At 39.3% G+C, this 8152-nt stretch overlaps 1 pseudogene; it reads right to left on the bottom strand.

Annotated features, from left to right (window-relative positions):
• Window positions 1-3721: 3721 nt before the first annotated feature.
• On the bottom strand, window positions 3722-6920 carry LOC101045471 (small ribosomal subunit protein uS7m pseudogene; annotated as a pseudogene).
• Between the last annotated feature and the right edge of the window lie 1232 nt (window positions 6921-8152).

Genomic DNA, 8152 nt, shown 5'->3' with positions numbered 1-8152 from the left:
CTGATCACTAGCAGCTCAAGATTGTAGCTTCCTGTGAAAGTGCAGAGAACAAGAGGACACCACACTTTCAGACGAATTTTTGTTGCTCACGGACCAGGAGATTCCCAGCGGAGGAGCACCATGGGCTGCCAGTGGCTGGTGCGGCAGTTTTGCTGGTGCCTCCGCGCAGGGCTTCTTGGTGCAGAGTCAGAAAAGCACCATCAATCTTAACACTGCTGTTTTAGCCTGTGCTGTGGGTTGCTCAGATTCCAGCGCTGGGAATCAACAAGTTGGACGTCCATTCAGAAACCTAATTAGAAAGTCAGTAATTACAAAGATAACAGATGGATAAATTTATAAAGAAGGGAAGAAGCCAGCCTAAAAAGGCTGAGAATACCCAAAATCAGAACACCTCTCCCTCTACAGGGGAATCACAGATCCTCATCAGCAATGAAACAAGGCCTGATGGAGAACGAGTGTGTTCCATTAACAGAAGTAGGCTTCAAAAGGTGACTGATAAGAAACTTCTGTGAGTTAAAAGAACTTGTTCTAACCCAATGCAAAGAAACTAACAACTTTTTAAAAAGGTATGATGAAATGCTAACGAGAATAGACAATTTAGAGAGGAATATAAGTGAATTAATGGAGCTGAAAAACACAACACGAGAACTTTGGGAAGTATGCACAAGTTTTAACAGCCGAATTGATCACACACAAGAAAGGATATCAGAGGTTGAAGACCAACTTAATGAAATAAAACGAGAAGACAAGATTAGAGAAAAAGGGATAAAAAGGAACGAGCAAAGTCTCCAACAAATATGGGACTATGTGAAAAAACCTAATCTACATTTGATAGGTGTACCTGAATGTGACGAAGAGAATCAATCCAAGCTGGAAAATACTCTTCAGGATATTACTCAGGAAAACTTTCCCAACCTAGCAAGGCAGGACAATATTCAACTCCAGGTAATACAGAGAACACCACAAAGATATTCCTCAAGAAGACCAACCTCAAGGCACATAATCGTCAGATTCACCAGGGTTGAATTGAAGGAGAAAATACTAAGGGCAGCCAGAGAGAAAGATCAGGTTACCCACAACGGGAAGGCTATCAGACTCACAGCAGATCTCTCAGCAGAAACCCTACAAGCCAGAAGAGAGTGGAGGCCAATATTCAACATCCTTAAAGAAAAGAACTTTCAACCCAGAATTTCATATCCAGCCAAACAAGCTTCATAAGTGAAGGAAAAATAAAATCTTTTGTGAACAAGCAAGTACTCAGAGATTTCATCACCACCAGACCTGCTTTATAAAAGCTTCTGAAAGAACCACTACACATAGAAAGGAACAACCAGTATCAGCCTCTCCAAAAATATACCAAAAAGTAAAGAGCATCAACATAATGAAGAATTTACCTCAACTAATAGGCAAAACTGCCAGCTAACATCAAATGACAGTATTAAACTCACGTTTAAATCGACTAAATCCCCCAATCAAAAGACACAGCCAAAACCCATTGGTATGCTGCATCCAGACTCATCTCACATGCAAAGATACAAAATACTCAAAACAAAGGGATGGAGAAAGATTTACCAACCAAATGGAGAGTAAAAATAAATAAATAAATAAAAAGCAGGAGTTGCAGTTCTCGCCTCTGATAAAATAGACTTTAAAGCAACAAAGATCTAAAGAGGCAAAGAAGGACATTACATAACGGTAAAAGGATCAATGCAACAAGAAGAACTAACGATCCTAAATATATACGTACCCAATACAGGAACACCCAGATACATAAGACTTATAAAGAGACTTAGACTCCCACACAAGAATAGTGGGAGACTTCAACATCAATATTAGATCAATGAGACAGAAAATTAACAAGGATATCCAGGACCTGAACTCAGATCTGGAACAAGTAAACTTAATAAACATTTATAGAACTCTCCACTTTAAATACACAAAATATACACTCTTATCAGCACCACATCACACCTGCTTACAGGTTTAAATGAAATATTGGTTGGCTGCTTGTTTGTTATTTTCTTCTCTCATTTTTTCCTGTCTCCATTATTAAGTACAATTATTGGTATAAAAGAGGTTTTCAATACCCATTTTTAGACTGCATTCTAGCGTGGGCAATAAAGCAACACTTCCGTTCTCTCTCCCTCTTCCTCTTCCTCTTTCTTCCTCTCCTTCATTCTTTTTTTTTTTTAACTTATTTTTCTTTCTTTCTCTCTCTCTTTTTTCTTTCTTTAAAAAAAGAAAAGAAAGAAAAAATTTTCACTTGCTTCTTCTACATGTTGCAATGTGGCTTCAAACATTAAAAAATGTTGTAACCTTTTGTTTTCATCAAATGAAGATGAAACTGGTGAAAGGAAGGTGGTGAACTGCAGAGAAGCATATTGGATATACTTAGGGCAACTCTGCAGCCTGATCTACTTCTGGATGTCTAGTTATATGAAGCAATAACTGCTGCCAAGAACATGCTTGCCATTTTGGTATCAACATAATGCTAGCCTAATAGAATAAATTGGAATGTGTTTCCTCCTCTTTCATGCTTTGGAAGAGTTTATGGAGGACAAATATTATTCTTTTTTGAATATTTGATAGAATTTACCAGTGAAGATATGTGAGACTAGGCTTTACGTTGTAGGTAGCTTTTAAAATCAGTTTTTTCACTTGTTAAAGGCGTATTCCAATGTTTCGCTTCTTTAATTTGTTTTGGTAATTTGTTTCTTTTTAGAACATTGTCCATTTTATTCAGGTTATCAGATTTGTTGGCATATAGTTGTGTTGATAATATTACCTTTTTTTCCTTTTTTTAATAGAACTGTCTGCTTCAGTAAGTTCTTGATAATATTATAATTCATGCACTTCTATAAGACCAAGAAGAATGCCTTTTTTTTTTATTCCTGATTTACTAATTTGAGTCTTTTTTTTTTTTTTTTTTTACACCAGAAACTACTTTTTATACATTTTGTACATGGACTACTCGGGAAACAAGCCTGTTTCCTCCAGCCAGTTTCAATGGATGCTGGCACTGCACCACATGCTATACCCCATCAGCGTGAGAATTTTCCAATACATCTTTTATAATACTAAAACTGCTTCCTTTTACATCCAAAGGTCCACCCCAAGCTGAGGGAAGAGAAAACTGCTCCCCGAGTTTCCTGCAGGAAATTCCCAAGTCAATGTGGGATCTTTCAGTGAGGGATCTTTACAAGGCAATGGGGGCAGAGAGAGCAAGTTCCAGCCTCAAAGAAAGGATTCCTGGACAGTAAATATGCTGCTCCATCTTTCTTTTTTTTTTTTTTTTTTTTTTTTGAGACGGAGTTTCGCTCTTGTTACCCAGGCTGGAGTGCAATGGCGCGATCTCGGCTCACCGCAACCTCCGCCTCCTGGGCTCAGGCAATTCTCCTGCCTCAGCCTCCTGAGTAGCTGGGATTACAGGCACGCGCCACCATGCCCAGCTAATTTTTTGTATTTTTTTTTAGTAGAGACGGGGTTTCACGATGTTGACCAGTATGGTCTACGATCTCTTGACCTCGTGATCCACCCGCCTCGGCCTCCCAAAGTGCTGGGATTACAGGCTTGAGCCACCGCGCCCGGCTTTGCTCCATCTTTCTTTTGAGGCTTGCCCACCCTTACAAAGCAGCTACATCCTTAACCACAGCTATTTTTCAGTGGCAGTGGCTCACAGTTTCTTGCGGCAGAGGGCCCTGGGCTCCTGGAGCCTCTACCATCAGCGGTAGTGGGCCAGGGCATCTTTGGCCTCAGCCATGTTGTGCATGTCATGCTTCCTCTTAATCCCAGGGCCCTGGTTATGAAAAGCCTCCAGCAGCTCGTGTGACAGCTTCTCTGGCATCAGAGTCCGCCTATGCTTATTCTCCCAGCACTCAGCCATCACCCACTTCACCGCCAGGAAGCAGCGATGCGGGTCGGATGGGGGTTCAGGGACCTGGTAGAAACGGCCTCCTCTGAGGATGGGTACCAGCCCAGTCATAGGCTCACCGTTTTTCAGCGCTTGGTGGAAGATGGTGTAGGGGTTCTGTTCAATGGTTGCCTGTTCCTCTGCAGAAGCGACATGGTACTTCTCAAACTGCTTCCTTTTCACAGCTTCCAGAGTCTGAGTCACGAGGGATCTGACCAGTTATTTTGCTTCCTCCTTTCATCGTCATGTTGGTGAATTTACTGACGGCTGGGTCTTCAGACACAGAACTTGTTTTCACTGCTGGAGCAGCTTTGATGAGCTGAGTCTTCTCCAGCGCCCAATCACACTCCTCAGTCAGCTTCTCCACAGGCCTGCCATAACGTTCCTTGTCAATCAGGGGATCCCTGAATTCAGCACTAGAGCAGCTCCACCTCACCTGAGTTCGCCTCGGGAAGCCCTCGCTGTGGGGGCAGCCATCTTGGCTGGCTACGAGGACCCCACAAAGACTGCCCTCAGTGCGCCTAAGCACGCGACGGGAAACGGGTGAAAAAGACTCCTCCGGGTCCTCGGCCTGCGTTTCAGTCCGCTGATCTGGACGTTAGAGTTTCTCGCTCCAGGACCCAAAGGGAAGGGCCAAAAAGAAACACTTGCCCTCCCAATATCTGTCGCAGTCTGGCGCAGCACTCAGTGACGACACTTGCTCCCCTCAAGCCCCCATGCAGGTCCCCCTAATTTGAGTCTTTTATGATTTCATTTGTGTCAGTCTACCTATACTTTATCATTTTGTTGATCTGTTTATCAAGCCAACTTTCAGTTTGACTGTCTTTACAGTTTTTCTAAGCTCAATTTAATTCATTTTCACTCTAATCTTTTATCATGCCTCTCCTACTTCCTTTGGATTTTGTTTTTCTTTTCCCAGTTTTTCAGGTGAAAAGTTCTATTTTTTGAAATTTGAGATTTTTTACAAGTAGGCATTTAGAAATATAAATTTCTCTCTAATGGCTGCTTTACCTGCACTCTGTAGATTTATGTATGTTGTGGCTTTGTTTTCATTTATCTTATGGTATTTTCTAATTTGCTATTTCTTCTTTAAATGATTAGTTATTTAGAAATGTTCTTTAAAATTTCTACTTCTTTTGAATTTCCCAAATTTTCTTTCATTATTAATTTCTAATTCCATTACATTGTGGTCAGAAAACATATTATGTATGCTTTTATTCCTTTTACATATATTGAGATTTGCTTTATGAAATAACATATGGTCTATCCTGGAGAATGTGCCATGTGCACTTGAGAATGTGTTCTAGGAATATTTGTTAGTTATCATTGATTTATAGGGTTGATCGAGTCTTCCATTTCCGTATTGATTTCTACCTAGTTTTTCTATCCATTGCTGAAAGTGAGCTAATAGTATCTCCAACTATTATTTATTATTGAATTGGCAATTTCCCCCTTCAATTCTGTCAGTTTTTAAAAATATATTTTGGGGCTCTAGCTTTAGGTCCATACATGTTCATACCTTTTCATTTACATATACACACCCTATATGTATGTATACATACATATAGGGTGTGTGTATGTATATAGATGATTCTACACAGTCACGTGAGATGTCCTTTGCTGGAAACCATCACTCACAGCAAACTAATAAAGAAACAGAAAACCAAACACTGACATGTTCTCACTCATAAGTGGGAGTTGAACAATGAAAATACATGGACACAGGGAGGGGAACATCACACATTGGGGCACTGGGACCTGTCAGGGGGTGGGGGACAAGGAGAGGCATAGATGTTTCTGTATTAGTTTGCTGCAAATGATAGTTTCCAACAAAGGACATGTCACTTGAGTGTATAGAATCATTTATATAAATACGCACACCCTATTAGCTGTTTCCCTGGACAATCCTGATTAAGCATAAACTCCTTAGAAGAAGAAATGGCCAGATGTGCAATTGTGTACCAATTCATCAGTTGTGATCAATGGGTTGACTGAATGGTCAGGGACTTGGAAGGAACATGACTATAAAACTGGTAACAAGGGGGTCTGGAGAAGAGGTATATGGATAGACTTCTATGAATGGGCCAAAAATGTTAAAAAATAAAGTGAAGATATTTACGTCCCTGTGGCTATTCACTAAAACATGACCTGACATCAGCAGAGGAAAATGTTATTCATTAAGGGGACAGGATAATCCATTGTGTGATATCAGAAAGCCTCTTTCCCCAGCTACTTTCACCATATTCTATTCTTTTTCATGGGAGTCACTAGGTCTTACCCAAAGACCCAATGGAGGAGATCACATAAGGGTGTAAATACCAGGCAGGGAGATGGAGATGATTAGAGGCTGTCTGCTATGTAGGGTCTATCTTCCTTGATTAGGCACCTGAGAGCAGGGGTTTCTTTCTTTTTTTTTTTTTTTTAATGTCTTTTTCTTTTTTTTTTTTATTGCATTTTAGGTTTTGGGGTACATGTGAAGGACATGCAAGATTGTTACATAGGTACACACATGGCAGTGTGGTTTGCTGCCTTCCTTCCCCTCACCTGTATCTGGCATTTCTCCCCATGCTATCTCTTCCCACCTCCCCACCCCCCCGTCTCTCCCCCGTTTCCCCCAACAGACCCCAGTGTGTGATGCTCCCCTCCCTGTGTCCATGTATTCTCATTGATCAACACCCGCCTATGAGTGAGAACATGCGGTGTTTGATTTTCGAGAGCAGGGATTTCTTATCAGCACTGCTCACAGTATTTGAATGATGGTTTTAAAATAAAAAATGTCTTATTTAACTCTGTATCCCCCTCCTTCAGTATCCAGTGCAGGTTTAACATGTAGGAGTTGAATATTCTCTGAACTGAGTTAACTGAAATCCCCTTTGTGAACCCTTCATTCAAACCAGCCCTGAAAAGCCACCATCTCATGAACACACCATAAGACTTTTGCTTTTCCATGCTTTTATTCATTCTATTACCTACTGAGAATGGCTTTCTCTAAATGCTGCTCTAAATCCATTTCACATTCTATTTCCAATAATTTTTTATACAATTCTATTGAAAATCAATAATGGTCATATTTACTTATACTGCATCCTTGTTTTAATATTATTTAGATTTTTCTGCTGCATTTTAGCTTTTCCTACTTTCCTATCTTCTCTCCCTAGCTAAACTGTAAACATGCTGAGAACAGAAATGCTCTTATGAACTTGTTTACATCACTTTAAAAAAGTATGGTATAGCATGTGATTTTATGTTTTCATGGTAATGGATTGTAAGGCATTTTTAATATTAAGCAGTATTATGAAAACTTAATGTACTTATTTTTCCTTATGGCTATTATAATCCTTTTAAAATGACATAGCATTGTTCAATAGCATTTTTCCCCTTAGAGTAATGTATATTAAGCCAATAAAAATAATGAAGTCTTATTGTGCTAGAAAGTTAATAGTAAATTTCAAGAGTCAAAATATTCATACATACATAGAAGCACATTTACTGACTCAACTTATGTCAAATTTTGCCCAAAACTAAAAATTTCACCAAAACAAATACCTATTCAATTTACAGTTTTCGTAAAAATACAGATGACTTGCATATTTTCTATATAAATGACCACATTTTTAGCCAAATTTATAATATGATTGATAAAACATTTTATGTTTTATTTTTATTTTATTTTTTTGACTTTTCATTTTATTTATCTTTTTAAATTATACTTTAAGTTCTGGTATATGTGTGCAGGCGGAACATGCAGTTTTGTTACATCGGTATACATATGCCGTGGTGGTTTGCTGCGCTCATCAACTTGTCATCTAGATTTTAAGCCCGCATGCATTAGGTATTTGTTCTAATGCTATGCTTCTCCTTGTCTCCCAACCCCTGACAGACCCCAGTGCCCCAATGTGTGATGTTTCCCTCTTTGTTTCCATGTATTTTCATTGTTCAACTCCCACTTATGAGTGAGAACATGGCAGTGTTTGGTTTTCTGTTTCTGTGTTAGTTTGCTGCAAATGATGGTTTCCAGCAAAGGACATTAACTCATTTTTCATTCTTTTTTATGGCTGCATAATATTCCATGGTGAATGTGTGCCACATTTTCTTTATCCAGTCTATCATTGATGGACATTTGGGTTGGTTCCAAGTATTTGCTATTGTAAATAGTGCTGCAATAAATATATGTATGTATGTGTCTTTATAGTAGAATTATTTATAATCCTTTGGGTATATACCCAGTAATGGGATTGCTGG

The sequence above is a fragment of the Saimiri boliviensis genome, chromosome 7 (genome assembly GCF_048565385.1).
Source record: "Saimiri boliviensis isolate mSaiBol1 chromosome 7, mSaiBol1.pri, whole genome shotgun sequence".
Taxonomy (NCBI): Eukaryota; Metazoa; Chordata; class Mammalia; order Primates; family Cebidae; genus Saimiri; species Saimiri boliviensis.
The sequence above is the reverse complement of the archived record's forward strand: the minus strand, read 5'-3'. Positions and strand labels throughout refer to the sequence as shown.